Consider the following 20,021-nt stretch of genomic DNA (forward strand, 5'->3'; position numbering starts at 1 on the left):
TGAGTCATAATTAAATAAACTGTTGTCTAAAAAAAGAAAATAACTTTTATTTTAACGTACCGGTAGTGCTTTTGAAAGACTTTGTCCCTGAAATCAAATAATCATTTTGCCTAATTTATCTTAGAGAAAAATTACTATGGATAAGTTAAACGCTACCTGCTTTATCTTGTGTACCGTGATGGAAAACACACTGGAGGACATTTACCGTGCAAAAGTCTACTTACCACACAAACAGAACCCACAGTTACGATGAAATAGATTGATGTATATGACGTTAAAGAAAAGTGTTACGATACTAAATTTTGCTCAATTTTAATGTGACAATTTATTATTTGTTGCTTCAAATAAACCTAGGTTGCAGTTTGTCTTTGTTTCAATAGACAGCATACAGCTTCTGTGAAAAACTTTTTCACATTGTTTCAATCAAAGAAAGTGTTTCAAAACCATAATAAAGTTAAGGTGTTGAATTCATGTACATTATTCACTGTTTCGTTGCAGATACTGAGGATGAGGAAGCAACCTTTATGTCGATGAAAGTTTTATCTAATTAAAATATATAAAACACCGAACAAGTTGCTTCTCTGTTGTATTTATTCAGCATTCCTGCTAAATACCACTTTGCTATTATAATATCCAACAATGAATGCTTCAAGTGAGATCATGATGATGGACGATTCGGATGTCAGTGACATTGATGATAATAATTTAAGAGATTATGATTACAGCGATGAAGAAGATGCAGATGAAGGCATGTTAGCAACGGTTGATATATCATCAAACACTTTTCAAATGCCACCAGTTGGTAATGTTTTAAAAGACTGCAATGAGAAAAATGCAACTGAAGACATGCTAGCAGTGACTGATACATTGCCGAACCAATTTCAAGTGTCACCAGTTGTAAGTGATTCGGAATTCAGCAGTGATAATGATATTGTAATGACGATGATAATGATAGAACATGGGAACCTGAAGATGAAGAGACATGGAAACTAAAAGATGAGGAAACATGGGCACCAGAAGATGAAGATGCTGACAAATACCAAGTAGCAGCTGCGGTGACACCCAATAGTTGTCACGTACAATCAATCAGGCAGCAATACGTCTGGAACCCTGCAACAAGGAAACCTTCTGCCCAAACTTTTAAAGGTGTTCAAGGCCCCACTACTGAAGTTGTTGTGGCTGATAAGGAAAATCCTTTGCACTATTTTCAGCTCATTTTTAATGACCAGCTACTGGACATGCTTGTTACTGAGACTAACCGCCGCAGTGATGGGCATTATCGGCGATAATTTACCGGCGATAATTATCGGCGATAAATTTTTATCGCTTATCGTTATCGCTCAATTATTTTTTCAGTTATCGTTTATCGTTATCGCCAAAGGCAATATTTAATTATCGCCGATAATCGCCGATAAATTTTATTTCGGATCAACACACAAGTGGAAAAACCATGAAAAGTAATATTTTTACTAGCCATCTAGTTAATGAAACTAAAATTGAAACCAGTTCTTCTTCAGTGCCTGAAGTGTGTGTGCACAGGTCGTTGTCAGGGGAAGGGGCACACCCCCCTGCAGCGACGGCCTTGACAACACAATAATTTTTAGAGTTGCAAATTGCAATGCAATGAAATGCCTGCAACAATTCTTTTGTTGTTTTGCTGCAATCGGCAATCGTGAGTGAATTTTACAATTAAAATGTAAGCCAACTCTGATTGCAGCATCGTGCATTTTACCGCACTTTTCAAGATCAAGACTCTGGAGAGTGGGATTTTATTTGCATAGGCTTAGATTAGGGGCGTAGCAAGTTAAAAGTTGTTCCTGTTTAAAGTTAAAGAAAATTAGCCATGCAGTAAGCATGAAGTAGATAGGCTATGTATAACCGTCGAGAAAAGATGCAAAAGCAACACAGTAGACCTATAGTTCAGTGCTCTCGCCAGAGCGAAAAAAGTAAGGAGGGGGGGCCAGGGATATCTAGAGAAGGGGATATGAAGGCTCGCAGCGATTGCCTTATTCTCATGACACTACCAGGGCGGTAGTTTGTAGTGCTTTAAACATGTGGTTCTTTTTAAAATCGTGAAAAGTTTTGTAGTGCAGCTGGTACAATGAGTTACAGAAGACAATTAGCAAATGTTACGTAGAACATACTTAAAGAATACTTGTTTACAACGACAGTTGAAAAGTTACCAGTAAGCTGTTTTTTTTTTAACAAAGCCTTTGCAGTACGCTAGATGTAAAGCAATTATATAGGTAGTTGAATTAACAAGCAACCATGAGCATGCTGTGAATATCCAGGCCTGATGCTAGTAGCGCATTGCAAGTTATCATAACAAGATTTATTAAACTACTATCGGTGCCAATTGTCGTTTTACGATAAACACAGATTATTTACGATAAACAAAAGCCCTTCTATTGTGAGACGTAATAAAAGCCTTCGTATCCCCTTCTTTAGATATCCCTGAGGGGGGGCACCTGCCTAAAGTGAGAGAGCACGAAAATGTTAACCTAATGAACAAGTCATAAAAAATCCGGTCACATAATAAGTTAAACGCCATAAGTTTTCGTGGGTCAGCAATATTATGAATGCGGAATGGTAATTTTTCAAATCAAAGTTAACAAATAACTAATCAACATAATAAGAAATCGGTTTATAAGGATAGGCCACAGAGACAAAAAACGTAACAAATAATAGTCTCGTGAATTTGAATGAAAAATCATTTAAAATTCAGCCAGAGAACTGGAGAAGCGCTGCAAACTCACTCAGTGAAATCCGAGGATCGGAAGCTCAGGGAGTTTATCAGAGAGTTTTTGGCATTAAATGGCTAATTCTAACATTGAAAATTCCGATATTGTTGTTCCGATATAAATTTCGTTTGATTTTGCGTTTTTTGGAATTTTTTCAATTATTCCTGACTTTGCTGTAAACAGCCTTTGAAGCAGAAATCAAAATACAAAGTTTGGAATTTTTTATGGTATTTTCATTTGATTCAATTATTTTGCCTACTGCACGTAAGCGGCAGTGTAACTCAATTGATAAAAGCATCCAACTGGTATCTGAAAGTATAATTATAAGCACGGCGGTTACCTCAGTGGTTTGATTCTGGATCAAGAGGTTGAAGATTGGATACCCACTGCCACTGTTGCGATTCTATTCATGCATAACTTACAAAATGTTTTGTCCCTTTACAGTAGCCTATATTATTGATTGATTATGTTATTGTAGCCTATAAAATGATTGGTTATGTTCGATTTTTCGTCATGTTGATGAAAACAGTTCGTGCTGCATGGGATGGGGCAGCGCTAATCAAGAAAAAAAAATTATCGTTATCGGACATTATCGGCGATAATTTATCGTTTATCGTTATCGCTTAACTTTTTTTTGATTTATCGTTTATCGTTATCGCTTTAGGCATTTTTCGTTTATCGATTATCGTTATCGCTTAACTGAAAAATGAGTTATCGCGCCCAACACTGCTAACCGGTATGCCTTGCAATATTCGGCTTCCAAGGCTGCCCAGGGTACATTGGGACCAAGCTCTCGATGTCGATCTTGGAAGAAAACAAATAAAAATGAGCTGAAAATTTTCTTAGGGCTTGTCCTACTTACAGGTGTGGTCGAAAAAAAAAGCATTGCAGCTTACTGGAGCACTGATCCACTGATAGCAACGCCGTTCTTTGGGCAATGCATGGGCAGGAACAGGTTTCAACTTTTAACCAAGTTCTTACACTTCAATGACAATTCTAACCTGCCTGGTAACACTCAAGACAAGTTGTATAAAATCAGACCTGTAATTGAATTGATGATTTCTAGGTGGCGTTCATTGTATTCCCTGGGAGAGCACATCTCAATCGATGAAGGTATGCTGAAGTGGAGAGGTAAACTCTCATTCAATGTGTACAATAAAAATAAGCCCATCAAGTGCGGCATCAAGTCATACATATTGGCGGATTCCACAAGTTATTATTGCTGGAATCTGGATATGTATCATCGAGTCAGGAAAACCTTGAAGGAGACAGTACAGGGGTTGTTGACACCTAGCTGTAGCTACCTGTGGCACTCACTATACATGGACAGTTTCTACAACAGTGTGGAGCTGAGTGAAGCTTTGCTCTCTCAAGAGATTCACACCTTTGGGACCATGCGATGTCACAGGGGAATGCCTGCTGTGGTAGCGGCATCTCGTGATTTACAACACAACTCGGTCATTGCAAGGGACAATGGCAAAGTAATGGTCTTTGCTTGGAAGGACAAACGTGTGTTACGGCCAATCTCTGTACAAATCAAACGTCATATAAAACCGTTCAAGTCTACTGAATATTACGTCATGGAAGTTGCTAGAAAATGTGCCAAAATTGCACCAGCGTTCATAAGAATTGTGTCAAACCTGTTTGGGCCTGTTTGGGCCTGTTTAAACAGGAAATATTACATCAGCTTTAAACACCTGTTGGAATGACTTCATAATTGTCTTTCATTATTGCGTCACAGTACTGCATACGTGAATTTGAGATATTGCTATCTATTCTGGTCATTCGTAAAATGATTGTTTGAAAGTTGGCCGCACATTTAACTGTTGGCTTAGTGCTTGCTAGCTGGACAAAGGTTCCGTCTTTTGTCCAAGTAATTTGTATTGTAGTGACAGTTTTTAGGTGTACGGCGTTGCACCAGTCATTTCGATAGCCTCGGGCTAATTTTACAGAAATACACTTTTTGAAAAGAAGTTCAAGTGTGTGTTTCTTCGGTCATTATATGCAGACGAAAGGATCCGGGAACTTTAAGTTACAATTTTCCCACGAAGAAATTATGGTTTACCGCTGTGACCAACGTGTCGTGAACGTTATAAGCACAAAGCACGATGCGACACTTTGTTGGGTTCAAAAGCGGAAACGAGGAGTCAATGGAGAAGTAAAAGCTGTGATGAAACCTGAATGTGTTGTTGATTATAACAAGCACATGTCAGGGGTGGATCACCTTGACCAGATGATAGCTTATTATCCTTGTACAAGAAAGTGCATGAAGTGGACCAAGAAAGTGTTTTTTTATCTGATGGAAATCTCTGTCTACAATAGCTATGTCTTGTACAAGGCTAAGAGCAAGGGAAAGACAATGTCGTATCTAAAATTTTGTCAGGAGCTTGTAAGGCAGTTATGTTCACCACCCCAGTCTTCGACAGGGGATGATGCTTCACAGCTTAGATGTCAACCACAACAAAAATTATGTCGTTGGCAAATGGATCATCAACTTGAGAGGTTGCCCTCAACAGAGAAACAAAAACATCCTTCAAGAAATTGCAGGATGTGTACAAAAGAAAAGCGAAGAAGAGGGAGCAGATACTATTGCAAGACATGTGGAGTTGCACTTTGTGTTACACCCTGCTTCCATAAATACCATGCTGAAAAACACAACTTTGTTTTAAGTGTGTAATTTCTTGTCGTAGTTGTTATGGATGGGTTGTATCTATCACTGCTTAAGAATTGGTTTCGTTTTTTGTTTAACACAAAATTAACAATAACACCAGCAACCTACATACTGTTCTGATAACATGACGAATCAATAGTATAATAGCACACCACAAGTCATACATGCAAGGACTTCAATCTGCAAGAAAAGTTTAAATTACCCACTGTAGGCAGTTTAAATCACCCACTGTAGGCTAGGGGTGTTCGATTTCGATTAAGGTGATATTCGTTTTTCGTATCGGTCATATTCGAAATTATAGCCGCCCTTTCGGCTGAACGCGGTTGAAAGTAACGCGAGTGGCGCGAAATCTGTCTTGTCGCATTTTGCAAGCGAAAAAGACTTTGACGCATGCGCATCGTCGATCACGTGACTATCACACGCTCTCGCGGGTCCAACGGCCAGGGATGCCAGGTTGGCATTTTTTATGCCAAATTTCTCTCAAGAATGAAGATAGCTAGGTTGTGCAATAGCAGAAAATGTAGGCTGAGCTTTGTCGCAGTTTTATCCATTTTTTACCGAATCCATAGGTGCCTAAGCCGTGGGGGCAGGGCCGTAGCCAGACCGCAGAGCAAGGGAGGGCAACTTTTTTAGGGGGGGCAACTTTTTTTCAGGGGGACGAGGCCCCCCTGGCTACGGGCCTGCGTGGGGGCCAGGCCCCCACGCATATTTCTGTGTGGGGACAACTTTTTATGCTGTATTGATACATAAAACAATAGATGAACTAGCGATCGGCAGCAGGAAAACACTTTGAATGTAAACCGCAACAGCTTTGCGATAAATAATTAATCACTAGAACGAGTTGCGATGCTACAATCCAACACCAGACAACAAAATCTGTCATTTTTACATTGATTTAATGTCTGCAGACGCAGACGTAAAAATGACTGATTTTGCTGCCTGGGACAAAGCAAAAATCTACCATTTTGCGTCGATTCAATGTCATCAAATGTTGAATGCACCCAAAAACAACATAATTTGCTACATAGACGGAGCGTGCATTTAGCTTTATGCGCTTGCAAACATACTCGATGTCGCTTTCGAGTCGAAACCTCTGCACTCTGCAGTGAAATGTCGCGGCAGTGAAAATGAACTTGAAGTGTTTGGGATCCCAGCGACCTCGGCTTCAGCGGAGCGATCGTTTTCAAAAGCTGGCCTAACCGTCACGAAGCTGAGATCCCGACTGACGGGTGACCATGTCGATCAGCTTTTCATAAACACCAACATGGGCCTGGAGCTGTAGACGTTATTTTGTGTTCTTTTTTCGCAAATTTTCATGACTTTTTTTTCGCGTTTTCTAGCGAATTTTCATGTCGTTTCTTTCAATAAAATGACATTTTGCAGTGTGGTGAATAGTTGTGATATTCGAAATTCGGAAATCGAAAATAAATTGTATTTCGAATTTCGAATATTCAAATAATCGAAATTGAACACCCCTACTGTAGGCCCACGTTCATTTTGTTTGGCAAGCCTAGAATTACGATTTTTGTCGCGACCCATAGTTTGTGAATATGGAGTCCTGTGTTAGAATTTAGTTAATTTCCCTAACATGATGCGTTAAATGTCTGTTGTATTTCCAGACGTTTAATATAAAATAAACAATAGTAACAGTAGTAGCCAACCAAGTGAGAAAACCATTTACCTCTTGTACTTACTAATAATAATAATGTTATGGTTTTATTTATTGTCGCTCTATAATTTATATCAGGTTTACGATGTTATCACATTATCACCCGACTCATTCTCACTGGGCTATGCAGGATAGAACACAATCGGTACCGTTTTTAAAGTCTTCGGTTTGACCCGACCTGCAATCGATCTCAGATCTACCAGCACCAGAGCCGAAGGCGAAACCACTCGGCCACTGAGCTGGTTCTTGTACTTACTGATTCAGTGTATAAAAGAAACGCAAAACAATAAACTGAGGAACGTGGTACAGAAAGCTTAATTGATTACACGCGCAGTCACGGGCGCCGATCGCTCTCTAAAATTGGTGGGGACATTTACTAGGAAGGGGCGACGAGCGAAGCGAGCTAGAAAGATCGGGGGTCTGTTCTGACAAACAAATACAGTAAGCACAAGTCTGATGCGGTGTGTATATATTTTAATTGTCAGTGTCAGCATTGGACAGCGGACTTCCTAACACTTGGCAACGAGTCTCCGGCGAATTAAAAACGAAGTCCTTGCAGAGGTCATTGGGGTTGATCGAATTCTTGTTATGCCATTGCATGATTTGGTCGTTTCAGTGTCATGGTAGATCGTAACCAAGTTTTGACACGTCACAAAGTTGAAAATGACCGTTCAGCTGAACATGAGCTGGCTGGCGAAAGTCACACAAAAAGTTCCACTTTCGGAAACATTTGCCGAACAGCGGATGGCATCTTCTTGAATATCATTCGAAAATCTTTCACCGACTTTCCATTGTACTGCTTTCGAAAAAAGCATAGTTCTTAACTTCTTGTGCGAGGGACTCTGTGTCAGAGAACTTAGGATAATCGTCTACCGTACCACATGTGATTGTAGCTTTCCAGTAAAAAGTGATTCTTGGAAGCAGCCGTGTAGAATTTTGTAATGCTCAAGATCGGTCGACTTGAAATAGTCAGTAAGATTTTGTTGGGCGCTGTCAATGATTGCAAATTACTCTGACCGATATTTCGTCTCTGGTGTTTGACGTTGAGGAGGTTGACCAATGGCCATGTCCATGCTGAAGACAATCTGGGATCTTTTTGGGACGTGACAGTTCCAATGACTCAAGGTTGCAATCCTCCATTAGCCTCTCAGCATTTACAAAGACACGATAAAATTCTTCTTCATTGCGTAGATAGCGGAGTTTAGCACTACAAAGTTCAGCACCTTCAAGCATGCCAGCCACAGTCACCTTGCAACCCTGCAAGGCTTTGTTAAACATTCCATACACTGAATGACAGACAATGCCGCTAATAACCCAAGCACACACGAGAAAAAGATTTCAAAAGCCAATTAGCAGTTGTTACTACATTTGAATGAAATTGACTCAGGGCTGCTTCCAAGGCTTCCAATAGGCTACTGACTTGTAATTATCAAGCACTGCTTTTATAGCAGCTGCACGTGTGAGCCATCTTGTTGGACAAATTGGTTTCAGTTTTGATGCAGTCTGAGGCAAAGAATCTTCAGAATAAAGATTCAGGTGCACCTATGCTTGAATTTCCCAGAAACCTTTTAGCCTATAGATCTAGCTTTTCAAGTTCTTTTGTGGAACTTAGAGCATCTCGAATAAACGGCGAGGTTCTTGTGTAGAACTTAATTAGAGCATCTCAAATAAACGGCGAGGTTACAACAGCTTTTGATATAATTAGATTAGTAACAGGTGCCCCACAATCAGGCCCGGATTAAGGTCAAATGGGGCCCCTGTGCTAATGAATTTTATAGGGGCCCTTACCAGCTTACGTGGAGCGTAATGGAAGTGCGCTGGTTTCGCTTGCAGTGGAAACCGAGCCTTGCTTAGGTAAGTTAGGTAACTTTGAAATAGCACGTGATCGATGATTAAATAAGCATGTGCAAATTAAGTCAACAATATTTACGTTATAATGGATGCAAAATCACACACATTAAATCAACGAAACCGTGCAAGGGAAAACATTGCAGCAAGGGACCACTGCTAGTACTGCACACTACACTGCAAATTGCAATGAAAGGATATTCTGAATTTCTATTTTAAACTGCTCTTGCATTCACTACTAACTACCAATAGGATTTAAAAAACTAACATGAAATTCAGTCGAACGACTTTTTTCTGGCTTTCTTTGCTGCAAAGTCTTTGTTGCCAAAGAAAAAATACAAGAACCATATTTTTATTTCACGTGAAGGGGAAGATATATTGATAAATGTGTTACTTTTTTCAGACAGAGGCCCCACTTTTCTTAATTTTTTTTTCTTGGAAATTTTTTTCAGGAAAAATTTGTTGTTTTATTTTAGTTATTTCATTTTTAGGAAAAGTGGGGCCCTCTGTCTGCGGGGCCCCTGTGCTTTAGCACACCCTAGCACAATGGTTAATCCAGGCCTGCCCACAATGCACGTAGGCTATTTAGCAAGAGGTTGAGATTTTTTTATTTCAGATTGACAGCCACGGGGTTTACTTGTGGGGGTTTCCTCCCATAAAACAAAAAATGTTGTCCCCTCCTTTCAATAGATTTTAAACGTCTGACTAATGAAATTGTGACATTCGGTTAATATTTTCCCTTTTACGTTATAAAAATAATGTAAAAAGATGGCGGGGACATGTAAAAAGATGGCGGGGACATGTAAAAAGATGGTGGGGGCATGTCCCCGCTGTCCTATAGGGATCGGCGGCAATGCGCGCAGTGCGGTGGTAATCAATTCCAGCGTCTGTACCAGAAAACGCTGAATGCAATTATGTAGTGAGGCAGGTGACAAGTTACATAATATCAACGTAAATAAAATGACTATAACAGGGTGATACTTTTGCTATGGCCATTGGCCATATATAGTTCAGCTCACTTTCTAAAATGTCTTGTTTTGTACTAGAAGTCTTTCTCGCAGCAAGATCACATTGCATTTTATAGGAAAAATACATTTTAACAATGAATGTTGTGGTCAATGTTAAATGTTGCTGATTTTCATGCACGATTGCTTTTGTTACATCATTTAAAGGGCAATTTTTTCTGATTCGTATGTGGTGTTTCGTGGTCACAAATTTTTATGTGGCACCCTTCTACATGTATATTGACGATTTGTCAAAAAAGTTGAGTAGGTACTTCTAAAGCTGGATCATACGTAGGAAATTCATTCTTGTTCACTGAAATTCATTATGTTTGCTGATGACCTGTGTTGCTTATGTCTTAACTCTTTCGCGCCCAGCATCATTTTAAAATGATTTGCGGTTTAATGCGAAACGCCCAGCATCATTTTAAAATGATTTGAGGTTTACTGCGAAACGCCCAGCATCATTTTAAAATGATTCTGTTTGATGCGTGATATAAAACTTTGTCTTTGTAGCAGAATATCCATAAATTTACTGGTCCCTTGTAAAATGCTTATTTTATTGATATTCTTGTGTTTTTAAAAAAAAAAATGCTCAAACTTGACAAAGTGTGGTTACTTTAGCCAACAGTCAAAAGAAAAGTATGTACTAAAGGAACAAGGCATGTTTGATTTTTCCTTGACACTTCATATCATTAGGAAGTCCACTGATGAAAAAAAATCTTTTTAGGTTCTACAGAAAAAGTGAGAGTATTTTTTTTTGTAAGATGCTTCATTTTCACAAAATTTTTAACAAAAAAAAAAAGTTAAAAAGGTACACATTTTGAAAATACTGCATCTTCAAATATGTTGCATTAGGAAAGTAGGTTGTAACATTTATAGTCAGAACTTGAAATTATCTTTCCAATGAGATATTCCATGTCAAAATACACAATCGGTGTCACGCGTGTCAACTCGTTAAACTTAGAGAAAAAAAAGCAAAAATGCCTGGGTTTTGCGGTCAAACCGTGCAAAATCGCTGGGGGCGAAAGAGTTAATCTTGTTGGTTTACATGAATTGTTGGAAAAAAATGGGATTTGCTAAACAACATGACATTAGTTTTTAGTATGTTACTGTTAATCCACCCCGTTAGCTCAGTAGTTACGCGCCCCGCTCAAGATCACGCGGCGCTCGTTCAACTCTCGGGGTGTGCGCTTGAGCAATGCACTTTCTAGATTGCTCTCCATTCAGCGACATCTAGTGAATGGAATTAATTATTCCCCGCCAACAACACTTCAATAATCGGAAAACTTCACTCTGCCAATCTCGATAACCAGCCCTGCGTCAAAGAGCCTCTACAAGCAAAATACTGCGCATATAGGCTACAGTAGTTAGAAACCTTAAGGTCAAAAAACGTCATTGATATTTTAAACTGAAGCCTTGCTTCACAGCACAATTTATTTAAAGTACAGTTACAACAGACCAAGGAATCCCGATTCCAAACACCTCGAATTGTTGGTTAAATATCATCTAGATGACTTTCTGTTAAATGACATTGTCCTCGCTGGGAAGATCTACACATCATGTTTGAAACTAAACAGCAGTTGTCACTTTTGAAGTCCACAAAGACGTTGTATGTTGATGAAACATATTCTGCTATGAAAATACTTTTTATCAATTCTTTATACGCGCTTTTGTACAAAAAAAGGAAGATCCAGTCTTTGGGATTGCCAAACAAATATTATGAACAACTTCTTATAAAGAAGCATCTTAGAATGATAATGCCGTTATGTTCCTAACCCAACGTCATGCTTGTATCTTGTATGTTCCCTTCTCTTGGTAAACAAACTACAAGCAAACATCAGCAATTGATTGATCATGTTGAAGGGACGTAGTGTTCAACATGGAAGCCTAAAGACTGGAATGGCCCACATAGGGAACGCCAATCGGAACCAACAATAACATTGAAGGTACCAAGCTTATCGTTTTATTGATTGGTGTCGAATTTGTACCAAGAATCAAGCTTGATTAAGGAAAATTGAAAAGGTGTCTAAGAAAAGTATACAGACAGTTGCACAAGCGCATGTTTCACTATTGAAATAAATGTGAACGTGATGAAAAAGTGCAGAATAGCTTCTATGTGGTTGCGTGGATCTTCTAAGTTACAGCGTAGAATCCACACCATCCAAGTAATTCGTCGTCAACTGAACTGTTTCCTAGTTGTGAATTCACTTTCGAGCTTTCAACCTGAGAAAACTCAAATGTTGTCGGAAAGACTGAACAATACAATCTTGTAAAATCATAAATATACCATTTAGAGACGAGACCTATAATGTGATACTGTAAGTGTTGGGAATGGTGACGAACCCCAAGTGCAATGTTTGAAAAGTTATGTTTCTTCAACATAGATGTAACCTAAGTAGCCTAACTTCAGCTTATCATCATGGCATTTTATTCTACTTTTTCCCACTATAGCCTACTGCTATATTTTTGGTACTTTTGCACACTTGAAATCTTCTTTCTTTTTTTTTTCTTGGGACTCATGCTGTCAACCTCCACGTGGTGAGTCGTGGTAACTGATCAACAATCAGGCAAATGACAGCATCTAATACAGGGGTTCTTAACCGGGGGTAAATTTACTGAATCATAAATTAAGGCTTTCAGACAAAATTAGATTTGTGGAGTAGAAGAGTTCAAAAGAGAATTTACGCAAATTTTCCAACATTTGATAATTAGAAAGTCAGTAGAAGTCGCAACGAGATTTCTGACCTCGCAGTCGAAATATGCCAGCACCTTGCCGCCTTAAAAAAGAACTTTGACGGTTACTTCGAAGGTGAAAGTTAACAGTACTGCTCTTTGGATAACTCATCCCTTCGAAGCCAAGTTAGAAAGTATTGCTGACGATGATCTTTGCAAAGATGAATTGATTGATCTTCAATGTTCAACAACGCTTTTTTGCAAATTCTTATCGTGCAATGGTAACTTTTCCAAGTTTTGGTGTAGATTAATCAAAGAGCGTGACTAAGCGTGCATATGAAGTTAGTATAGGCTACCTTTTCCAACCGCGTATCTGTGTGAAGCAGGGTTCTCTTTATTGTTGACTATTAAAGCAAAACGTCGATCTCGCTTAGTTCCCAAAGACGACATGAGAATAGCTCTTTCACCGACTGTTCCACAACATTATTTTTCACAGGACCCCGTCAAGAACAATCGTGTCTTCTGCAAATAAACAGCTTGTTTTTGATATTTGCCAAGGTAAATCCAGACAAAAACGGATGTTTTGCATTTCTTTGCATGGTTGACTGGACACGATGACATCACAAGGGGCCACCAAAACGGTGGGGTAAATTTTAATTTTTTCATTCAGCAAGGGGTAAACAAAACAAAAAAGGTTAAGAACCCCTGATCTAATATATGCGACGCCGTATTAACATTTTATTCTCCATTCTTTAATTGATGAATTTTGTTTTCTGTTTTTTTTTTTGCCACGCCTTTTTGTCTAGGTCTAGCCTACATGCTACAGCTGACTTGTTATGAACATTAGTGATATTTTTTTTTGCTTGAGAGCTATGTTTCAAAACAGGAAGGCAATATTTCTATCAAATTCTATTGGCCTATTGTAGACTTTTAATTGTAGTGAAAAATATACTAGTCGGCCTGCAGTATATTGATCGTAGGCTACTACCCGCATATGTTGTCTTGTCCAGTTATCTTGTCCATATGTCCACTTCTAACGCTGTAACTTATATCTCGATCGCTCAGTTGGTTAGTTTCTGACTCTACGAACAAAGAAACTGCAAGATTAAGCGCCGCTAGTTCAGCTCTCGGGTGTGCGCTTGAGCAAGCTATTTCAAAGAGTTCTCTTTTATTGCAGCACTTAGTGGATGGCATAATTTACCCACAACAACAACGACGAGTAAAAACTTCTGCCAATCTCGGTGACCAAGCTTGCGTCGATGGTGTAAAGCCTCTACAAGACTACAAGTACGGTATGCGAAACTGCTGGTCATTCTCTGTACAAGGGAAGCCTATATATTTCTACAATCCAGCAATTAAGGTTTTGTAATTTTAGTTCAGTGTATACTATAGTCATGGGCTATAAAAAAGTTGTGGTTTGCTATGCCACTACCTTTTCTTTTAATACTACATTGCGAGACAAACGGAAGCAACCGCCAAATGGAAAGAAATATGAAAGTTTAGTGTCTGAGTTGTTAGTCACTCTGCCAAGAACTTGGATAATTTCCGCAAAGTGTCACCAGAGAGCAAATAAGGAGAGTTCTTTCTGACTGACTGATTAACACTGGGGACTGGGCCAAGTGCTCACAACCGTCTGATGCAAGTGGTGGAGAGTTTTGTGATACATTGGCGCTATACTGACGAAGCCAGGATAATGACAGAGGTACAGCGTCTGTCGTTATTTATTAATTATGAACTTGACTGCCACGCACTTTTACACCGATGTTAGATACGTATTTGCAACTGCAGCCGTTTTATTTCAAGCTCAAAGGCCTTCCGCATTCTTCAATCTCAGTTCTAGCATCTATCATCTTAGAAAGTTAAATTCAATTAGCCTACTCTCTTAAAACGTGAAAAAAATTGTAGAATTCCAGAGATATGTGAAACTGCATCCTAAGATAAAGATTTAATTATTTGTTGCCCAAAACTTTCAAAAACAATTTAGAATAGGCCCATGTTTTTTGCTTGAAAAACTAAGTGTTGGCGCGTTGGAACTAAACGTTTATGTATAAGGATATTATTTACATTTTCAACGAACCTTTTATGACATGTTTAACTTGAAATGTGATTTTATACTTTGTAAGCAAGTTATTTATTTCAATTTCTTTTTGTTTCTTGCTTTACTTGCCTGCTGTTTTCAATACCAGGTGGTGATGACATTCCTTGAGCAGACAAAAACTTTTCTCCTTATGTAAATATTTAGATAGAAATAAGATGAAATAACCTGGGGAAAGAGTTTTTTTTTTCAACCATAAACAGGCATAGCTCAGCAACAATACGACATTTAACATTGTAACACAAAAATAAAATAAAGCGAACGTTTCGCCTATACATATAGGCCTAGCCCTTTTTAAGCCTATAGAAGAAAAGATAATTATACAATATACATTGCATAAGAAAATACTAGAGATACACAGTATAACATTCAAAATATTTTTTAATCTAAACATTGAAAAACTGCCTAGTTTGTCTAGATTTATGGCAATGAAAATTAACGTCAAGATTTTTCCTATTTATAAAACATTTAAAGTTAAATTTGCGCTTGAACAACGCATTCTAACGACTGCTCTTCATTCAGCGGCACTTAATGAATGGAATAATTCCCCGGCAACAACACTTCAACAATCGGAAAACTTCACTCTGTCAATCTCGGTAACCGGCCCTGTGTCAAGAGCCTTTACAAGTATGCGAAACTACCAGGAATAACCTATCAACGCTTTGTCATTCCGAGGATAAAGATTCAAAACCCACCAAAGCTGATTAGCCTACTATTTTCAGTTGAAGTCTAAAACTCTTTTCCGCTTATGTTCAAACGTCGTTTATAAGTTCTTTTGCTTGCATGATGCGAGTTCTACTTACATTGGTATGACCACGCGACATTTGGCCACGAGAGGTGGAGAGCATCTGAATTTGGCTAATCTCAGTAAAAACAGTGCAATTATTAAATTATAGACCATATTCGAAACTGCCAATCGTGTTCTAGTAATAAACTCTCTTTGGAGTCTTTCGAGATTGTTCGTAATTGTTTGTCCGAGTTCGACACAAAGATTCACGAGGCACTGATCACTAAATCTTCCAACCCAGGGCTTAACAAGCAACTGTACGCCGATGGAGCCTCTTACCTCTTAACCGTCTTTGGTTAAATTGACACGTGTGTGTTTCACTCATTGTTGCTTTTGTTTTGTGCAATTATCTCGTTGTGCGCTTTAGTTCATCTCGCGGATTTGCCTGGATACTTCTCCTCTGAACTTAATTCTCTACTTGATCCTTTGTGCTGTGTAGTCATTTTGTATGTGAGCAGGATAGGCAGTCCTTCAATGTTTAGATTAAACAATATCTGTGATGTTAGCTGTGTTTCTCCAGTATTTTCTTATGCAATATATAATTATTTTTACTTCTATAGGCTTGAAAAGGGCTATACTGTATGTATAATCGAAAACGTTCGCTTTATTTTATTTTTGTATTAAAATGTTAGATGTCGTATTGTTGCTGAGCTATGCCTGTTCATTGTTAAAAAATATGATAAAGTGTTACCGTTTGTGATTTTGCTTTTTCCTTATGCACATGATTTAGGCTAGGGGGTCAGGGGGGGGGGGGGGGGGTAGGACTTAAAAGAATGTTTGGCGAAAATTCATGCTCTAACAGGCTGAAAATATGGAGCATGATGACATTTCCAACAAGCCCAAAGTTATGCCTCCGGACCGTTATTTACCCCCTTGAAGATGACCATTTAGTGATTACAGATATATCCTTGCAGTGTTGCCATATAAAATAACATCATCACTTTTAAACATTTTCTGTCTTACAAAATTAATTAATTTATTGATATGAAGAGTTTTATACAATTAATCAGAATATAAAATTAGGTTATTGAATTTAGCTTAAAATAATTAATATTTTTTTCGAATGACAACACCTGTTCTGGTTGGAAAATGGCAAAATTGCATTTTTCATTATTTATACAGTTTGATGCGAGTGGTGATACAAACCAAGTAGGTCATTTTGTTGCATGCGTGATTGTTCTCAGTCAAAGCTCTTTTCTGGCACCAGTTAGCTAGGTAGAATACATTCAGTGTAAGATGTCTTTATGTTGAACAGTATTTCATGTGCTGCTTCCAGAATGCCTTTAGCCTTGCTTTAAATTAAAAACAACGCTTTAATGTTTTCACAGCTGCAGTGGAAAAATATGTTTTGTTCTTAAAAACTAATTTGACCCTGAAGCTTTTGAACGAGAGCTGAACCAACTCCGCTTCCGCAGAATTAAAAGTTTAAAACATGTCTTCCTTGCAAGCTGTACAAAGTGCGATCTTTAGATAACGGTTACGAAGGTATTCACGTTCAAGGGCTTATTTTTTTAGTTCGCCAGAAAATTCCAAACCCAAATTATCAGTTTCAAATTGATGTAAGCTTACATTGTTCACCTTTTTAACACATTTTCTTGTTATAGTGTTAAGTGTAATGCATGGAATATGATCACGCACCCATTTTACAACGCCTAAATTTTCAAATCTATTGCAAACAGCTGTTTCTCGAAGGTTTTTCCGAATACATAGTGATTAGCTTAACTGCACACAGTGCACACCGTTTCGGTCTTCCAGCCTCCTCAGTGCAGTAGGTACTGGTACACTGCTATGGCCATGGGGATATATACATCCATGTGACATTTTCCCATTTGTGGAACCTAAGCTCCAAAAATGGTACTACTGCCAACCTTGCCAAAGTTCTCAAACTGCAAGCAGTGAGCTTTGCGCAATGCACAGCAAGGTGCCTCCAGCAAAGTGCTCAATCGGCATAAGCCAAGAGCGTCCATAACTAATATTTTTGTGGTAAACTTGCTATAGAAATTTTCTGTATTTTCCCAATTAAGCAAATTGTCCTTTTTACGGTAGGTGTTAATTTTGATAAGAAGATTTAAAATTATTATAGAATTCATTTACAAATTGAGCTTTCTTTCTTTGTATGTATACTGTCGGGATAGCAGCGCTTTTATTAAGCGAATCGAATTTCCAATTTTGCTCATGACACACTGACACAGCAATACAGCATTTTAATCTCTAGTAGTTTATGACAACCCTAATTGCGATAAAAATTATTAACTTCCTCCTTCGTATTGCCGCTGTATATCAGGGCACCCGTCGGTTAACTACTGGCTGGTGTCATCGTCAATGGAGACTTTAGGTCCTTCGTACCATGAGTTGGTCCGTGCACTGCACAGTTCAGGAACGAAAGTAAGCACCTCCAGTCCTCCACGTAAGCGTCCCAGCAAGTATCAATTTGGAAAACTCAACTTGATGCAACTTTTGCTATAAAGTCAAAAAACAACCTCTAACTGCTTTTTTCATTTAACTGCTGTAGCTATACAACCACTAATGAGAATTAAACATCAGTTATAAAAGTAAACTCATCTTTTATGTCAGTTGCTACACATTGAACTGCTAGATGTTTTAAATGGAAGGTTTTCAATAATTGCAAGGCAGATCCATTACTATAAAGCGCCATGCAAGAGTTAAAATATCTTGCGTGATAATTGTTCCTTGAGAGATGCAAAAAAAACTTTCAATATCTAATAAAAATTTACTAAACAAACGATTTTTCAACAGCTTGTGTCAACTATGCTATGAAAATGAGGAAAAACTCAAACCGAGCAACGGCGCATTGAAGAGGACAAGAAAAAGGATTTCCTCTTCTATTAAATACGTGATAAGTTGCGAAAAGCACCAAAACGTTGTCTTCCTTGAATAAGACAGATCAAGGCTGTTGTTGTTAGATGTCACGACGACTGAAAACACTTCATGAAACAACCGTGTTAAGTTAAGAGAGAAAAAATGAACACCCATTAATGTGAGACGATGGGAAGGAACAAGGAACTATGAAACCCAATGCATGCTCATAAATCAGCTGATTTATTCGGATTATACGAATAAATGACGATGTTTTAAACGTTCCAATTTCTAAGGCATCAAATGTTTTGTTCGCTAAAGACTGTTTCATTAGATTCAATCTTCGCTGTAGAACCAAACCACAAACTAGGTTCTTTCCTAGGTCTTTGGAAAAACTTTTTTATTTAATTTGTCTTGTTGCGTATTGAAAAAAGTTTCACTTGAAGTTTTAACCAAGAAGATATTATTTTCAAGTGTATTTTGAATGTAACTAAGCAAACAACAGTTTAGCTTTCTATTTGAGCTCATGGCTGCCAATGTTCATAGCAAGGATAAAACAACGTTGCAGCACTGTCTCAATCACAACCAGCTTGTAGACAAAATGGCTACTTTATCTAATAAAAGCTTTCAAATTGTTCAAATCACGGTTCGGACATTTACAAAGTGGAGAGACAGAAAAAACAAAAGAAATTTAGCTCTGAAATTCTGGAATGAGCGAAATAATATTCTTTGTCTCAGGTTTATTTTGAGAACAATAGTTGTAGGAGATTATCTTTTTTCGTTATGTGACACTTGGCACAGATTATCGAAAGTATGCAGGTAATTAGCAAATAAAGCTGAAAAAGCCGCTTATGCGTGGGCAAAAGGTCATTGATAGACTTGTTGTGTTGGATAACATTCACTGTCAAGGTGAATTATCCAAGAATGATTTGAAGTCCTTTTCTCTTGTGCATTTAAATTTAGAAAAACGTGTGATAAAAAAAAACAACACATATTTGGCTTTGCAAAAACTTGTAAAATACATTTCTTAGTTAACTTGTTTTCACATAATCACCACAAATAAATAATAATTGCTTGAAAGTACTATAAGCGCGTTTTGGTCGTCCATTGTTTCCAAGAGGGCAGGATAGTCATATATTATTTCGCGGTGAACTGCATGTAAGGTGGCTGAAAGGGTTTAATGTTAGGTGAGAAATCACACCCAGGTACCAACATCTTTTTCAGTGTTGTCCAAATGGTGGCCGAACATTTCTCCAGTCAATGCTCTGAAGACCAAAATTGTATTCCCTCCAGCTGTCAAAGTCTGCTTCTTTTATATTGAGTCAACGTCTAAAAACAGGTAGCAAGATGAAACGTTTGCACTCTGGTGCGTGTGCATGGAGTGCAAGCATTCCTTTAAAAAGTAAAACCTCTACCACAACTGCTTTGCCGGTAATAGATGTCAATGTGGTTTCCGTTAGCTTATTTCAAATTTTCTCATAAAAAGCCTTGAATTAATCAGGGTTGAAAGTTAAAGAAAGCATTTGTTTCATTGAAGTCACATGTTGAAATACATTGATAATATGTTTGACTACGTTGCAGCAACGCAAAAGTGGAAAAAGTTTTAATTGCATTTTAATCTGATCAACATATTTTCACCAAATCATCTTGTTGGCAATTGTGTTGTCCTGGCTTTTAGATTATTATCAATATGTAATTCGTTAATTAAAAAACAAC

This window comes from Aplidium turbinatum, chromosome 11 (genome assembly GCF_918807975.1).
Source record: "Aplidium turbinatum chromosome 11, kaAplTurb1.1, whole genome shotgun sequence".
NCBI classification, from domain to species: domain Eukaryota; kingdom Metazoa; phylum Chordata; class Ascidiacea; order Aplousobranchia; family Polyclinidae; genus Aplidium; species Aplidium turbinatum.